The sequence below is a fragment of the Taeniopygia guttata genome, chromosome 4 (assembly GCF_048771995.1).
Source record: "Taeniopygia guttata chromosome 4, bTaeGut7.mat, whole genome shotgun sequence".
Classification (NCBI taxonomy): Eukaryota; Metazoa; Chordata; class Aves; order Passeriformes; family Estrildidae; genus Taeniopygia; species Taeniopygia guttata.
The window spans coordinates 73,131,566-73,149,074 of record NC_133028.1 but is presented as its reverse complement, the minus strand read 5'-3'; the positions used below and the strand labels follow the sequence as shown (position 1 = coordinate 73,149,074).

The 17,509-nt window shown below is 37.3% G+C and overlaps 1 long non-coding RNA gene across 4 annotated transcripts in view; it reads left to right on the top strand.

Annotated features, from left to right (window-relative positions):
- Nucleotides 1-15,253, top strand: part of LOC115495144 (uncharacterized) — a 45,575-nt gene extending 30,322 nt beyond the window's left edge. For 3 of the 4 annotated variants that reach the window (XR_012055870.1, XR_012055869.1, XR_012055872.1), the window contains 3 exons: nucleotides 292-1,067; nucleotides 8,555-8,763; nucleotides 13,375-15,253. This is a non-coding gene — a long non-coding RNA (uncharacterized lncRNA). The remainder of the gene's footprint in view (nucleotides 1-291; nucleotides 1,068-8,554; nucleotides 8,764-13,374) is intronic. The other variant, XR_012055871.1, reaches the window with a different exon arrangement.
- The last annotated feature ends 2,256 nt before the right edge of the window (nucleotides 15,254-17,509 follow it).

Sequence of the window (17,509 nt, the reverse complement as noted above, 5' to 3'; positions counted from 1 at the left end):
GACCTTCCTTTTTAAAGAGTAGATTGTTTAAGTGACTAGAAATTATGAAAACTACAGCCAGCTGTTCAGCTCAGGTACCAGGCACATGCATGCCTACCTATACATATATAAATACCTGTCTTGGTGCATTAGTAGTATCTGACAATCTTGTTACTCTGTGACTGCTTTGAATTTTCCATGTACATTCACAGCGAAGGAGCCCCTGGATTGCAGATTTGGCATGTCTTGGGTCCGATACAGGGGGCTTCAATCTGTTTGCAAAAATATTGTACATGCTCCTTTATTTTCCAGGGAGGATAATCAGCTATTGTTCTTTGGGAACCCAGTGAATACCACTTTCAAGATAATGTCCCATGTGTTTTTCTCTACTTTCTCCAAGCAGGTATGCAAACTCCTGTTAACCTTCTCTAGTCTTTTGTCCCCACAAGTATAAAAAGAGAAAATATATTTCCACAAATATAAAAATACCTACTTAATTGCAAAGACTAATATATTTATCTTGGATTTACTTCTCATGACAGAAGTCATTGAAGTCTTAACGAAGACGGCCAAATCTCTGTTGATAATGTAGTTATGCTTTGTAACTAAAGCAAATCCAATAGCAACTCTAAGTACCATTTCAAAAAATTGCTCTTTATCTTTCATTACTTCAATGATTTCTAGCTTGTGTTTGAACATTCATTAATTAAGTCAGTCAACTGTAGGAAAGATATTTTACATACTTTAGAACAATACCTAAAAATAGTCAAGTCAGATGTTCATTACTAAACTTATCCATGATGTGAGTTCCAGAGCAGTCATTAGGGCCTTTTATAACCATTGTGAGTCATTCTGAGTATTTCTTAAACTTTCCAAGATGCAATTTGTTAGTTAACTTCTGTTTGCAATATTTTTCCTTAGAAAGCACTGGAATTTTCCTTAGAAAAAACTGGACATTGGTCCAGTAGGAGTAGCTATTCCATTTGTGCTTGCCCAAAATTTTCAATGACTTTGAACAAGGTGCTGAAATCCTCACTCACTGTGAAGAAATGGTAGCCTACAGATGTTTTTCTTAGAAATCAGAAGAGGTAAGTAGCCTTAATATCTGCTGTGGGGGTGTTTCAAATCTTCCATTATCCCAGGAAAGCCAGACTTCATTGAGGAGAGAACCACTAAGGAGTGCGTCAGAAACACCAGAGGGAGGCTGTGAGAGTAACTAGGCACTGATCTTCAAATTTGAAATAAGCTGAATGTGACAGTCTCAGTTCTGTCTCTCAGGAGAAGCACAGAGAGAAGAAGAGAAAACAATCTTTATCTCTGCTCCTTTGCTTTCCCCACGTGGAATGTGGTTGGAGATTGTTCACCTGCAGTGATGGCTGGGCTGGATTCTGGTGAAGTTGTTTGGGGTCAGTGACCAGTGGGATCCAGCTGTGTTGGACTCTCAGCACAGAGTCATGAGTTTGTTAGATAGGTAAGTCAGCAGTAAGTATGTAGAACAGGATAGTATCTCTTTAAATAGTATATTAATGTAATAAAATATAGTTTTAATAAAGCTATCCTTCAGCCTCCTGATATGGAGCCAGACATAATTTCTTCCCCCATCCGGGGTTTGCTGTATTTTTACTATAAGCTGTATAAAAATCTGAGCTGATATCCATGTATAAAATTTATTAGCCAGCCTCTTTTCACCCACCTAGAGGGACGAATGCCAGGAGTAGCTCAGACCATTGGATATGTTGATCCTAATGTAGCTGCCATGCCCATTCAGGAATTTCTGAAAGGACTAAATAGGCATCTGTAGATTGATTCCCCTTTAAGGTTTCTTCATTGCATACACTGGTAAATATTTCATAATAATTACTTCCCAACTAAACAGCTGATGAAGGCTGACTCATGGTGAATATTCTGAACTCTTCAAATGGCGTCACTGAAGCTGAAAGCAGAAAATATGCAGCATGATAAAATTGTGGGGAATAGAGCTGTATGCATATTTTCTTAAGTAACTGATCCACTGAAAGACTTACACTTATTTTGGAAAATGAAATGCCTAGATAAGCATTAGATTAATGAAGTACACTAAGTAAAGTGAAATGTACCAGTGTTTATGATCTCTTTTAACAGGAAGTTTAGTAGCAAGACGCGATAGCAGCATTTTTCTTTCTTGCTAATAAGCATTATATCCTGCCCTGAGAAATATCTTTATAGCTACTCAAAACTGGAAGGTGTGGGGAAAAATTTTCACTGAAAGGATGGTCAGGCATCTAAACAGGCTGCCCAGGGAAGTGGTAGTAGAATCATCATACCTGGCAGCATTTAAAAAAAGAGGTGCATGTATCACTAGGGTATGTGCTTTAGTGGTGAACTCAGGGGTGCTGGTTTGACAGATTCCCTGATTTTATAGGCCTTTTCCAATCTTAACACTTCTGTCATCCATATTTTATAAGCCTGCCAAGAGCCATCAGTAGAATTCAAATATAATAATTGGGAAATTAGTTGAAAATGTGTGTACAACACCACATGTCATTATTTATTTATTTCTAGCAGCACTTCTAAACTAATGGAAGTTTACATTTTCATTGCATGTTTGCATATCTCTTAAAAGGAAATGTCTGTAGGTGTTTTAAGTTTTCAGGATGAACCAAGCCTGGCAATTGAGATATTTTAATGGCTGTGTCTCAACAAAATCCTTCTGCCAGCAGCATCTTGTGGGTGACCATCCTTACTCCCTGACTTTCCAACCTGACTGCACCACAGCAGTGGCTGTAAACAGCTTGACCCGCCTGTGTGTGCTTCTGCAGAAAGTGGCGTGCCAGAGAATACATCACCTGTTGCACTCTTTTACAGTTCAATGAACAGATCTCACACCATGTTCTCCATGCAGATTCTGCAAGGGATTTTGCTTAACTCTCTCCTGGAAAAATGGAAAACTCTTTTTCTGAACTTATTAAAAGCAGGACTAAATATTTTTCTCTCCGATGAAAAAGTTGGCATTACAAAAAAAGAAGGGTTGCAGCACAAAAATATACAGGATATTTTACTGAATGAGTTAATTAAATATTGAATTCCCATAATGTGCCATGATAGCTTCACAAGAAAAGGAATTCAGTTGTATGTATGAAAATCAATACCAGCACAAAACTTGCCCTAATATGATAGCAATCTTCAGCTGACTGCAGGACTCTACTGAGCCATAAGCTTACTTAAAACTCAGGCAAAACTTGAAGTAACTTCAGAGGGAATTTCAAGTGGTAGAACTTGTCTGTATTTTTTATGATTCCCTGGTACCTCTGAAATGTTATTGCTACATTTTACTGGAAACTAAAGTTCACGTCAAAACATTAATTTCACTGTAAAATCAAGAGAGAAAAATTGCGAAGTGCCATTTGCATAATCATATTATCATACCAACACATTTCCTTTTTTGAGTGAGGGAATACTTATTAATCATCAACCCAATTAAAACCAATTAGGTATGAATTAATAACACCTATTAATCATCAACACAGGTACAGAACCTGTGTTAGTCCAGGTGAGTCAAGTTTCAAATAAAGAGACAGTGAAACTGGCTACGTGGAAAAAGAAATACACAGATTACACAAGAAGTAGAGGATGCTGTTCTAGTGATTTGCAGTTATATGCCATGGGCAGCAGAAATTACAGAAGAGAAAACTATTAAATGATTATTTCCATTCATGATCCATATCTAAATATTATTTTCACATGGCATAGAATTTTTGCTTTACTTCTCCTTATTTTCCATCCGTTTTCTTCCAAAAAAAACTCTGATAATAATAGTAGTGCAAACAGAATAAATAGTAAAATAATTTAAAAACAAATAAACCAAACCCTTTCTAGTGACAGAAATACTGTCAGTAATGGCAAAATGTGCAGATATAATTTGCTCCATAGGAGCCACTACTGTGTAAGTGTTTCAGTAGCTGACCCAGTGTATCTTGACTAAATTGCTGTTTGAAGATACAAGTAGCTAGATGGAATCAGTTGTCCTCAAGGTAGCCTAAATATCTCATGCTGTGTTCATTAAGAACATCACTCAGAGTGCTGTGTTAGGATTCATGGGGTTCTTTGCTCAATTTGATCATCTTTAGAAGTGCACAAGATCACAGGCCAGATTCATCAAAGCAAGGGATAAAAGAGATTTTCCTTTGTACAGCTTCGATGTGGAGCTATTTTAAATTAAACTATTTTAATAAATTTAGTTTTCACTTCATTAATAGTTTTGCATTTTGTAGTGTATGACTGCTAAAGCAAGAATGTTATGAAAAGTTTGTACTTGTTTATCTATAATTTTCAATTGTATACTGGAATTTTGGTGCTATTTTCTGGTAGAAAGTGTAGCTAATTTGTGACTGTCTTAAAGCAATAATAAAAGGGCCTCTGTAGAGATCCAATTATTAAAATTATTAGAGAGATGCCACTGCCCAAATTTAATCACAAATGAGACCATATACCAAAGTCAATAGAATGGATTTTTATTTAGCAGTAAATGTGAAGGAGAGAGAGAGAGAGAGGGAGAAGGAGGCTGGGGAGAGAAAGAGAGTGGCAGAGAAGCAGAGAAAAATACCTCCACTCTTTAAATTCCACCCACATCCTGTCACTCCTCCTGGTCTTCTGGAGAAGACTGCAGTCTTCTGGAGGTGGTGGCTGCAGGCTGTGGCCATCAAGTGGTGAGGGAACAAATCCAAAGAGTACAAATTCTGTTGGGTTTATAGTTGCTCAGGTTCAGGTGGGAAGCAAGTGGCCAGATATTTGACTCATTAATCACTAGCACTCTCACAGCCTCTTAATACCAATCATTTTTTTTCCCATACATGATGTAATTTGCATAAGATGATAGACTGCAGTTTGGGCTTTTAAATTAGTAAAAGGAAAAGATTACTCAAATTAGAGCTCATTTTAGGATTCAGTCATCTCAGTTTATGAGGAACTATAATTGTTTAGACCCAGGAAACTAAAAATGTGAATGAAAATATGACTGTCAATGTTTTTAAGGGAATACAGTATGAAGAATAAGATTTGGAGTTGGAGCACACTTGAAAATGGCAGGACCCAATAAAACCTGAGAGTGTCTGCACTGAAAGCCACTTCTCTCTTGGAAACCATTTACCTGGATTGACATCTAGAGCTTATTATAAAAGATGATTTACAAGAGACAGCCAATGTATTATTTCTGCATACTTATTCTTCCTTGGACTACAGCATGTTTTGGGATCCCCTAATGCCAGGACATTATCAACGATATTGGCTTGGAGGGAGTGGTCGGGGCAGTGTGGCTGCGGTCAGGTTGAACTCTGCACTCTTTTGTAGAGTGTTTTTATTAATATTGTTGCTGTTATTGTTCATTTTCTTTTCTCGTTGTTTCTAGTAAGTTGTTTTTATCCTAACCTGTGATTTTTGTCTTTTGTTCCTCCAATTAATTGCTGCATTGGGGAGGGGGAAAAGATGGAAGAGAGAGCAAGTAGTGTGTGGTTTTTTGTTCCAGTGGGAACACTAAATTGTGGAGTACCTTTCCTAAAGCATGAAAACAAAGTTCACCAGGGAGACTGGAGGAAGAACACTTGTTTATATATGCTTTATACTTAGGAAATATCTTAATTTTTCCCAATTCCAAACACTAAATATTTTACAGAAGGGTTCTTATCCTCTTCCTCCAAAAGTGATGTTTGGTAAAAAACTTATCAGAGACTTACCAGAAAAACAAAAAGTTAATTCTATCAATTTTCTTGAATACTCTAGAAGTAACGTCAGGACTGAGTCATATAAATTTGAGATGGAGAATCAAGTTAGAGTATTCCTGTTAGAGGCACAGAAGATTAAGAATAAAGCTAATAAAGAAATAATTTAAAATTTTCTTCAACCTGCTTCTCACCACTGTGTAATTAGACATAAACTTACTAATTGCTGACTATTCCCAAATTTACTGATGCTTAAATTACAATCTGATATGTCATATGTTTATGTCACATTAAAGTCCCCTCTGCTCAATTAACAGACATCTAATCTAGAAACTTTTCAGGCAAGTGCAATAAGAGCAGCAATTAATTGTAAATGCTTTCAGATAAATCAAAGGAAGGCATTGAAGATATTTGTCTATCAGCTGACATGAATGCTCACCCACATGCTTCACTGCCTCTGAACACATGTAAATTATTCTCTTACAGCTACCAGCTAAGTACATTTGTGCACAGAGAAGTCTCTAAGAATAAATGTCTTCTGGCATTTTAGAGAGATAATGTCAGGATTCCTGTCCAACAGAGGAAAACAATCCTGTTTGTTTATCTAACTGAAGCAGTACAATATTGTGGGAAAAAAGATGCGAGAGCAAGACAGAACTTTGCTTTAGACATGTCAGTGCTATATCCACTTCTTTCCAGAAGCAAGGCTTAACCCAGAACAGGCACAATTGGCACCTTCATTCAATGCCAGCACATGCAAATAATATAGGAATGACCAAATTGGGACAAACCAATCTCCTGTGATAGCCTTTCATTAACAGGGGCCATCGATGAATGTCTGTGGAAAGGTCCCTGAAACAACATATTTAAGCATCCAGAAACAAGATGAGAAAGTAAACACACACTAAATGTCACAATCTCTTTTGATAAACTAAAAGCAAGTGGAGGTTTTTCTTCTCTGGGAAACGTGATTGTTATGGTAAACATCCTTTTTTCAACCTACCCAGACAACTGATAATCTGAAATCAAAGTCTTGTTGTCGGGATGCTACTTTGAAAGTTGGAAACAATGAAAATACTAACTTTAATAACTAATTTTACAAAATAAAGTCTTTAATAGAAAGCCTCTTTTCCCAGTAAAATTATTTTTATCAGTTTTATTTAACTTTCTTAAGTTAGTATTTTAATTTAGTACTATTGGTACTGAATAAGTCTAGGAACAATATTCAGTGTTATGAACTCCCGAGTTTAGTACTCAAAAATAATTAATTCTGGCCTATACTGGTCATTTTCTTGTTTTTGTGTCTCTAAATCACACCTTGAATATTTGTTTAACTAAAAGGCTTTTTTGATTAATACAGGGCACGTAGTTCACTGCACTCTTAAAGTTCATCAGTTTACTGCCAAAACATTTTATTTTAATATGTAGCTTACTGCTCTTGGAGCCTAGGTTTTGAATTAAACACTGGTTTTATGACTGCATCTTTTTAATGGGTAAATGTACACTCACAGTCCTCATAGTCCCTTTCTTTCTCTTTCTTTCTTTCTTTCTTTCTCTTTCTTTCTTTCTTTCTTTTTCTTTCTTTCTTTCTTTCTTTCTTTCTTTCTTTCTTTCTTTCTTTCTTTCTTTCTTTCTTTCTTTCTTTCTTTCTTTCTTTCTTTCTTTCTTTCTTTCTTTCCTTCTTTCCTTCTTTCCTTCTTTCTTTCTTTCCTTCTTTCTTCTTTCTTTCTTTCTTTCTTTCTTTCTTTCTTTCTTTCTTTCTTTCTTTCTTTCTTTCTTTCTTTCTTTCTTTCTTTCTTTCTTTCTTTCTTTCTTTCTTTCTTTCTTTCTTTCTTTCTTTCTTTCTTTCTTTCTTTCTTTCTTTCTTTCATTCTTTTTCTGCATGTTAACTCAACCCTTCTCTCATAGTGTGAACTGGTTTGTGCTTTCTTTTGAGGTGCTCTTTTAGATTATTGACAGATGCTTTTTGACTTCTGTTTTTTTTCCACAGCCTGAAGTCTCTAGATTATTGAGACACACTTGGTAGCTCGGGGAGCTGCAATTGCTTTTGCTTATGTCATGGTGCTGTTTAATTCCTGTCTCTTAAGACTGCTTTTATTGTCTGATAGGTCATCATGGTCATGGAAACACCCTGTATAAAGACTCCACAAGTAGCTTATATTTGCTGTGACTGGACTGAAATAGGCAGAATGCCAAAGCATGTTGAGCCTAATAATTTTGCTTCAAAAAATATTGAAGGGCATAAAGGATTCTGCCAAAAACAACTGATTTCTTCTCCTAAGGGGTTCTTCTTGGACTTCTTATAAAGGCTGTGGACAGACTTTGATGGAACTCTGAGAGTCAGGGGTCATAAAAGGTAATGCAGGAGTGGGATGAACACTAACATTGCCCAATGCATCTTGAAAGAGGTATGTTTCAAGAAAAAAAAAAAAAAGGCACAAGTTAAACACAGAGTCCTTAATGTCTTGATTATCAGAGGCATGTGATCAGAGAAAATGCAATTAGGAAAATACGAAGTGAGGAAATAAAGGGAGAAAAAGCCCATAATAAGAAAAATCTATTGAAATGAGACTTTATGGACATTTCCTGAGTGCACTTTTGGCCCTATATGAATAAAATAATAACATGGAAAGAGCTGTCTCCCATTTGCAAGAAATAGAAACAGTGCTCTAAAGAGATTGTATGTACAATAAGAGATAATCTGTGATTGTACACAATATGCTGACCAGAAAGGCTGGTAATAAATCCTAACACCATTATTTTGTTTCTCCGCATTTGTCTGCACATTTATGAATATTATTGAAATAATGTGTCTAATTTTATTTATTTCACTATGACTCAGCTGGAGTAGTAATGAAATTTATGTCCACTCCTTTTCCCAGCTGTTCCTACAAATGGCATGAGAAGGAAATGTGGATATGTCTGGCGTGCTTTATGCTGAAGTACAGTGGTCTCCAGTGCTCTGACACGGCCTCCTGCGTCTCTGGATGGAAATACACCATAAAAATAGGGAAGCTCAGCAGATCCCAGAAGTAGAGTTTCTTTTCTTTTCTTCTTCCTGGCAGGATTCGTGCATGAGGTCTGCATACAAGTACTTTTCTCCCTTCCTTTTATTATTTTGAGGTTAAAACTCACATCTGTAATTTCCATGTTGAGTAGGAACTACTGAAAACTCCTAGTCTGTGTCATACATCAAGAGGGAGAGGCTTCCACTCCAGGGAAATCTGGAAGGCAGATTCATCTAACACACCATGGAGGCCCTTCTAAGTTCTCAGTGAGATTGGCATTTTTACATTATGTTACACTGCCAGTATCTCTGAGAGGCTGATTGTTTTCTAAAATTTGGTATTTTGTATCTCTGTATATTTGTCTGGATGTAGCAGTTGTGTGATACAGCATAACATTGGCTTTACTGCAGTGAATGTAATTGTTTGTAATACCAGATAGGTCTGCCCTAAAAGTCATGATACAACTGTAGGACAAATCCACCACTTTCTAGAGGCATGAATCAAGTGTCTGGATGTATAGATTCCATGACAGCTCTAATTTGGAAGTCTGGCAAACTCCTTGTCTCCATTGCCACCAATGTAAGAGGAATGGCACAAGAAAGAGGAAAATTCCCAAGGCATCCAACTGTCTATAGAAAGGATTCAAGAGAGCATTCTTAAAGGGGTGGAAGAATCTCCTAGTGCTGGGATGATATCTGGTTGAATACCACTAGGTAGATCTTCAAAAACCTAAAAATATGCTTGCCCAACCTATATGTTTTTCTGGAGTAATTATGCTGGTCTAGTTCACCTGCTATTTTCCATCACGAACTTCTACATATAAGATTATGTTCAACTCAATTACAAAGTCCCAACATTCATTGGGATGTTTTTTGTTATTTGTTTTTTGTTGTTTGTTTTCATTTTGGTTGGTTGGTTTTAACCTGATTTAAAAAAGAGATTAAATTTTGCTTTTAAGGCATGGATCCCACTTAACCTCAAAGAAGACAATTTTTCCCCCCAAACAAACAGTAATAATTAATAACACATTTCTTCAGGCAGAAAACACGCATGAAAAATCTTTGTGATGAATATTTAGGTTATTAGCATAGTAAAACAGGGGAATATGACTGAAATATTGTCAGCCCTTATATAATTAATGCTATTGAATGCATCCTACTAGTGTATCTGTCTTTGTTTTATTCATACCCCCAGGCTTACAAGACAAAATTCTTGAGCTATATAAGTATATATGTTTGGTATATAGACATTTTGTACATTCTCCATTTTAAATATAAAAACTCTTGAATGAGATAAGCTACCTCACTGCACACCATAATGTCTCTTTTTATCAAACTTTTTCACCAGTGCACAATTTTATAGGTGAAGTTCATGGAAATATGGAATAACTGCCCAAGAAATCTCTGTTTTTATCACTGACAAAGCAGAGGATTTCAGCTTCATCCTAAAATGACACATAAACACTATTGTTTACAAAAAAAAACCAAAGAGAAGTGGCAGAAAAACCTCTCTGATGCCAATCAATTATATGGCAGGTATTTTAACAACAGAATAATAATTTGGAATGGGGAAGTTTATTAGTAGGCATAAAAATGTTGACTCCCTACTAGGGCTGCTGTTAATATATGTAAAGCATAACATAAAGAACATTGCTGAAAAAATAACAACAGCTTCTTCAGCATGCATGGAGAAATTACTTGTAGTTCCCTCTATCATCAAATGCTGCCATTTCAAAATGAATGCATTGTTCTTCTACATTTAGTGGGTATTTACTGCATTTTGCACTCCCAAAATTTGTTTTGTCTCTCAGGCTCTGCATGGAGAGCTTTTTCCTGACTCTTAGTGAGGAAAGTTTAAATAATTTTAAATACTAGAAGTGAGAAGGAATCAAACCTACACTAATTTTTTCTAATGCAGAGCTGCAGTGCCATACATACTAGCAGTACCACTGAAATTAAAAAAAATAATTGTGGGACAAGGAGATCAAGAGTGATATCTGCTAGAGAATGTAACAAAAAAAGTCTTTAGCAAAGACTTTTTTGGAAGAACAGGAATCCTCATTTAACTGGATATTTTTCAGTTGTCTTCATTTTTTTTTCCAATAATCACCCACTAAACCTTCAGAGTGCTCTTTGCTGATTCTGCCATCACTTTTGACCTCAGCCAGTTAAAGTACTTTTGACTTTTCAATACTAGAGATGTTAGCTCAGGACATTGCTCATATCCTCAAACCCCACCGAAATCTCACACTAAACTATGTGAATTTACTGAGAATTTACTGTGAACTTATTTTCACTGAGAATCAGAGATGGACCAGAGCCAGGCAGAGGGGCTGAGCAGCTCAGTTTCAGTCTTCCCAGTGTGCAAAGCAGATTTTCCTATACCAAAATTCAGGCCACCATACACCCTTCTGCTTAGTGAGAGGTGTAACTCTTAAGTCATTACTGAGATTTGTGCATTAAATGTGTTAATTGCAAGATTAGAAATTACTTTTGAAAGTTACTCTCGTATGGCATGAAGAAATGCTTTGTTTCAGCAGATATTGCAGTCAGACAAACACCTGATTTTGCAAGCCCCAGTTTTGAAGTACAGCACTGGCAGTCAGAAAAATCTCGTTTGGACTTCTAGAATGAGAGACTTGCTGTGGATATCATTCAGAGAGAAGAAATAAAGTAAATCAAGATATTTCTAATATGTCACTTCTCTGACCATAGCCTAACATTAGAAATGAGATTTCAGAATAAAGAGCACCCAAAATATTACACGAAGTGAAACATCTACAAATGATTACAAGGAAAAATTTACTTTATTAGAAAGATAGGTGCTTTGATCAGTGTTAACGAGCTGTACATGAAAGGTATGGGTTTCAAAGAAATGATGGAAACTACAATGTTGGAAGAATGTAATAATGTTTCAGGCTTTCTGCCTCACACTCCTTTCTTAGTAGAAAATTAATGACTTACACGACTGAAAACTGTTATTTTAAGATTACTGTTTTTGAAGCACTGCTAATTATTCCTAATGAAATTACTGTGGACACAAGCACACAAACTGCTTATTTCACTTTGTGTTTATACACCTCCCTAAACTCTGAAACGTGCAATCCAGCTACCTTACAGCACTCCCACAGTGCCAGGTTAAATGAGTCTTCCCATAAATATGTACTGATCAATCAATCAGTTTTTCTGATAGTCACTTGCTTTTACTATGACCACAATGTTTGAAAACAAGCAGTCTGAGGGCAGGGGATTCAGTTTGCCTCTCTGAGGGCATGAGAGTAATGGCTCATCCTGCTGAGAAAGCTTTCGCCACAGGAAAAAAAAAGAAAAAGTGGATGGGTGGATGCTGGCACTAGTCTGTCTTTCCTTCTGTGTTTTCCACTAAACGCAAAATTTAAATATATATGCGGCTCCACGCACACAGAAAGTATTTCTGGACCTCAAGAAACCATACCTTTCCTGTTCATGTATCATACACACCAATTAATATGCACATAATTTTTATTCAAAACCCTTGGCAGGGCTGGTTCCTGTGAGAAGCTGCTGGAAGCTTCCTCCAGGTCCAGAGGAGTCAGTCCCTGATAGTCCAGAGATGGGCCAGTTAGAAATGCTGATAATGCCCTTGTGATACAGACCTAAGAATAAATGTTACAAACCAATAAAAGCCAAAAGCAAAGCATTACTGCACAGTTGTAACTGCAGTCAGAGAAGATCAGAGTGAGGAGATGTGAGAGGAGCAGCCTTGCAGACAGCAAGGTCAGTGCAGAGGAGGCACAGGAGGTGCTGCAGCCCCAGAGCTGGGATCTCCTGCAGCCCAGGGTGCAGCCATGGTGAGGAGCTGTGCCCAAAGCCTCTGGGGATGCTCAGGGATGCAGAGATTCCCCTGGGGATGCTCAGGGATGCACAGACCCACCCTCAGCCCCTGGAGATGCTCAGGGATGCACAGACCCACCTGGGGATGCTCAGGGATGCTCAGGGATGCAGAGATCCACCTGGGGATGCTCAGGGATGCACAGACCCACCTGGGGATGCTCAGGGATGCAGAGATCCACCTGGGAATGTTCAGGGATGCAGAGATCCACCTGGGGATGCTGGGATGTAGAGATCCACCTGCTCCAGAGTGGGCTCCTCCAGGCTGTGACCCTGGGGGAGGCTGTGCTGGGGCAGGGTCCTCTCTCCAGATCGTGGAGAGAGGAAGCCACGCTGGAGAGGTTTGCTGGTAGGACTTGTGACCCCAGAGGGGATCCATTCTGGAGCAGCTGTCCCTGGAGGACTGCACCCCCTGGAAGAATGGCCCACGTTGCAGCAGTTCCCAGAGCGCTGCTGCCCAAGGGATGAACCGAGAGGAGCTCGTGGAGAAGTCATGGAGAAGTTCATGCAGAGCTGTCTCCCGTGGGAGGGACCCCATGCTGGAGCAGGAGCAGGAACAGCGTGTGATAAACTGACCACAGCCCTCATTCCCTCTCTCCCTGCACCGCCGGGGAAGGAGGTAGAGCTGGGAAAGAAGGAGGGTGGGGGAAGGTCTTTTCAAGGTCTTATTTTACTTCTCATTATCCTGCTCTGATTTTGTTAGTGATAAATTCAATTAATATTTATGGTTCAAGTCTGTTTTACCCATGATGGTATTTGGTGAATGATCTCATCCCCAGCCCTTAACTCATAAACCTTTTATTGTATTTTTTCTTCTCTGTCCAGCTGCAGAGAGAAGTGATGGAGGCTTTGGAGGGTGCCTGGCATCCAGACAGGGTCAATTCAACGCTGTACATGAAGTTATGGACCTCAAGATGTGCCTCTGAACCTTTGTAGAGCAGAAGAAGAAACATTACCAGGGGATGATGCCCTAATTATTCCAGAGTTCAGCACCACCACTGTAAGCAGAATAAAAGCCTGCAGTAAATTCACTGCAAAAATGTTTCTAAACCCCTGGCAAGCCTTATGGCAAAAAAGGTTTTTTTAACAATAAAATGCAGAGCTTAAGGAAACAGCTGTTTTCTCTGAAGATAGAGGCTGACAAATGAATTGGTGAAACACATTGTTATCTATTTGGCTTTAAGGTAAGTTCTTCATGCCTTTTGGGTAATACATTTTTTAAATTTTAATTCTACATAAAAGCTGATCTAAGTTAGCCCTTCCAGTAAAAGACAAAATCCTATTGTCCTCCTTTCTCTGCTCACTTTTTCTTCCTCTCCTGTTTTCAGCACTACCATTCATCCTCCTTCCCTCCTGCTGGCTGGGCTGCACAGCTGAGCCTGAGTCAGCTTACCAAAGTTATCAGCACAAGTGAATCACTTCCATAAGAAGCTGATAAGGGAAGTAAAAGTCTTTGCTGTATCAGCACAAGATATTTGCTTTAATTCTTCACACTTTTATTTATTTTCATATATATATATATCTGTATGTATGTGTAATGTTAACGTAATTCCTGTATCATATTTACTTGTCAGTGATCAGTCAGCTTAATCATCACAGAAAAGCCTATGCAACACAAAAGGGTCTCTTTGTGTTACTCTTGTCTTCTGCCTTCTGGAGATCCCATAGTATCAGCTAAGGTAGCTGAATATCAGTGTTCCTGCTACTAAGAACATATTTTAAAAGGAATATAATTATATAAGCATCTATTTTAAATTCATCCTGTCATTTTTAGTGAAACAGTAACTGAAACAAAGCTGTTAAATTCCCCCACTGGCCTTGGTTGGAAATGGGCATTTTATAACACAATTTTTGAATAGTGGGTGGTGATAAATACCAACAGACATGAAATAGAGGAACAGCCTTTTGTATGAGTTAACACAGAAGCAAGAATTCCTGCTGTTTGGGTTTACTTCTTGTGTGCTGCTTATTGGCACATGGTTTTCACAGTGGGCATCATAGAGCAGTGAAAATTCAGGCTCAAATGGTCAACCTTTGTTATTCTGTAATACAGACACTTTTAATTGCTGGGTGTTGGTCACTCAGACACATAGTCTGAGAATGAAAGAAGGACCAAAAGAAAGAAACCTGTCAACAAAATCTCTCAGGAGTGTTACTCTGGAAGAAGAGTTTAAGTGTTGCTGTTAAGTACAACAAAAAAAAATCTTCAGGCATAAACGAGAAAGAAAATTTAATTACTTACAATGGCTGATTATTGTTAATGCAGAGAAAACCCTTTTTAAAAAAAATGCTTTTATCTCTGTTTTGTCTCATAAACACTTGTGTATCAGAGTGGGAAGAAAAATGAACAAAACCACAGGACTCAACTGGCAAGAAGAGATTAGAAATGCCACAAACCAGTTTTGCAAGAGCATTCCAAAATGTAGCCTCAGATACTGAGGGCTACTTCAAGAAAACATTGTTTAGCACTCTGTGGGCATCAAGTCCAGAACACATTGCTGCTTCTTTTTTTTCAGGGTTTGCAGTGGGAGACACTTGACCATTTACTTATACTATTCCCTATACATAAAAGCAGTACCAGAAATGCTCAGAGCAGAGAGCTGGAACTTCTGGGACAACAGGACATGAACTGGACCATGGATGGTGCTTCCAGGCAAGAAGCATCTGTAACTACTGGGTAATTAAAAAAAAAAAAAATTAAAAATCACACCTTGTGTACAAAAATTTTCCTCTTTTTTGCTGAAAAAAAAAAGGGAGATGTCTCAAAGTTATCACCAACATGTAAGAACAAAGTTAGAAAGTGATAATTTTATAAGTGACACTTCTTTAAGCTGACAAGATTGTTGAAAAGTGGTGCTTTCAGGTAGGATGTAAGTGGGCTGTAAATCAGCTCAATTCATTGTTGAAGGAGCAAATCTGCACAGCAAAATAGTTAAAACCACTGGTTAAAAGTCCTGTAATTTAGTGAAGATGATCAGATTTTGTTATTTTCAAAGGGACATGTTACAGAGAGAGAGATATTCCTCTCTGATCCCTGTTAAATCATGTGAGCAGGTATCAGTGACATGGCCTCTATGTCCTCTCCCATTAAAATATAAGAACTAAGGCTGTAGTAGAATGGGAAAAAAATGAGAAAAATTCTCAGAACCTGAGGAAAATAAGAGACAAAACAGCACAGAAGACTTGCATTGAGATAAAATATCTGAATGCCCTAAAAGCACTATTTACAGAAAGAAATGCAAAATGATTGTTGAATAATTTTAACAAATTCTAATGCTAAAATAATGTGGAAAATCACATGTTGGTCATTCTGTGTAGGAAAAAAATTCCTCTGTTACCCCTTCACTCCTAGATGAAGGCTAATGGAAGCTGGTTGGTGTTAATTTCACTGCTGCTGTTAATTACTTAGGCAATTAATCTAGGGTTTCCTCTGCAGGTAGTGAGGAGGGAGCAGAACTCTTGCTGTAGTAAGGGTTCTGCTCCCTCTTCATCCGACAATTTATATCTATAGGGGGTCAGAGGAATAACAGAGTCAGACAATGATTACTTTCAGAAGGCCACCTTGGAAAGAGGTGCCCAAAAAGATTTTCTTACCTGGATGACTAAAGAAGGTTTTCAAGCTTATACTTAGTAGTATCTTTTACAGTTTTTCCAGCTTTGGGCTTTCAATGTTCCTCAGAATTATTAAGTGTTTGCTTAATCCTTGAGGCATGAAATGCAATAGGATGATAAACAGTTCAATTTGGGCATTTTACTTTTCATATGGGATGGATAGTAACAGCAGAAAAGAGTAGCTTTGTAAATAAAAAAGGTAGAAGGTTCTGAAAGTTATCACCTGTGCTCCCTTTAACCCTCAGGCAAATCACTGGAGACTGATTTTCCCCACTAGGACTTAGCCATAAACCATTTAAAACATGAAAAATAAATAGAATGTAATTGTCCATTGATTTCTGGCATTCTTACTGGTTTAAATGTTTTCCAATGGTTCAACATGAGGATATTTGCATTTTCTATTTTATTTGTTTTCAAATAAAACCAATTTGTGAAGTCTAAACTTTAGAAAAAGACAGACTTAAGATTGTCTTTGCCCATTTTGAATTATCTACATACAGATTTTCATAGTTTTTTGCTTTATTTTTTTCACAGCCCAACTTTTATTAGTTTCAGTTGGAGCTGCATTTTTGCAAATGAAAACTTTGCTGTGACAAGATTAGCACAAAGAAAATGAGGAACATCTTTCCTCTCAAAAGTCTGGTTTAAGTGACTCCCTTTGAATCATACAGTAATCTTGTGACAGATGATGATACAAAATGCATTTTCTATGCTGGCATTACATTGCCTTAACTGTAGGAATAAAGCCCACTGAAAAACAGATTGCTGCTTCAGTGTTGGTATAAAACTGAAATTATAAACCTGCATGATGAATTGCTGAGTGGCTCAGAACAAAAGGTTTCAACTACATCAGAAAGAAAAGGTAGTCTCTGAATTTATTATCCAAATGCTCCATAAAGATAATGATCTTACAAGAAATATGTTTTGTCAAATAAACATTTTTTGTTCACAGCACAAATAATAATTTTATCTACCCAATAATTTTAACTAGCTTGGTCTTTTAATTGCTTCTAGTCACACATTTTTTTATTTTATAACTTGATAAAGTAAGAGGAAGGTCTTAATCATATTATGACTAAGCTGACATACACAACTATTTTCTGGGCATCTTGTTCACTGTGTGAACCTAAAAATGTAGGTTAGGATCATATAATTAATGACTTTATTATAAGGCCTATAGAAAAGAGACCTGAGTTAATATCAGTCAGCTTTATTTATGGTAATTCCCAATTCTAAATCATACTTTTTCAACAGTAATATAATTTTTTTTCTTTGTCCCTGTGAAAAAGTAAAATAAGTAACTAATTAAATCTTATTTTTCTACTTAAACATAGTCATTAACACCCTG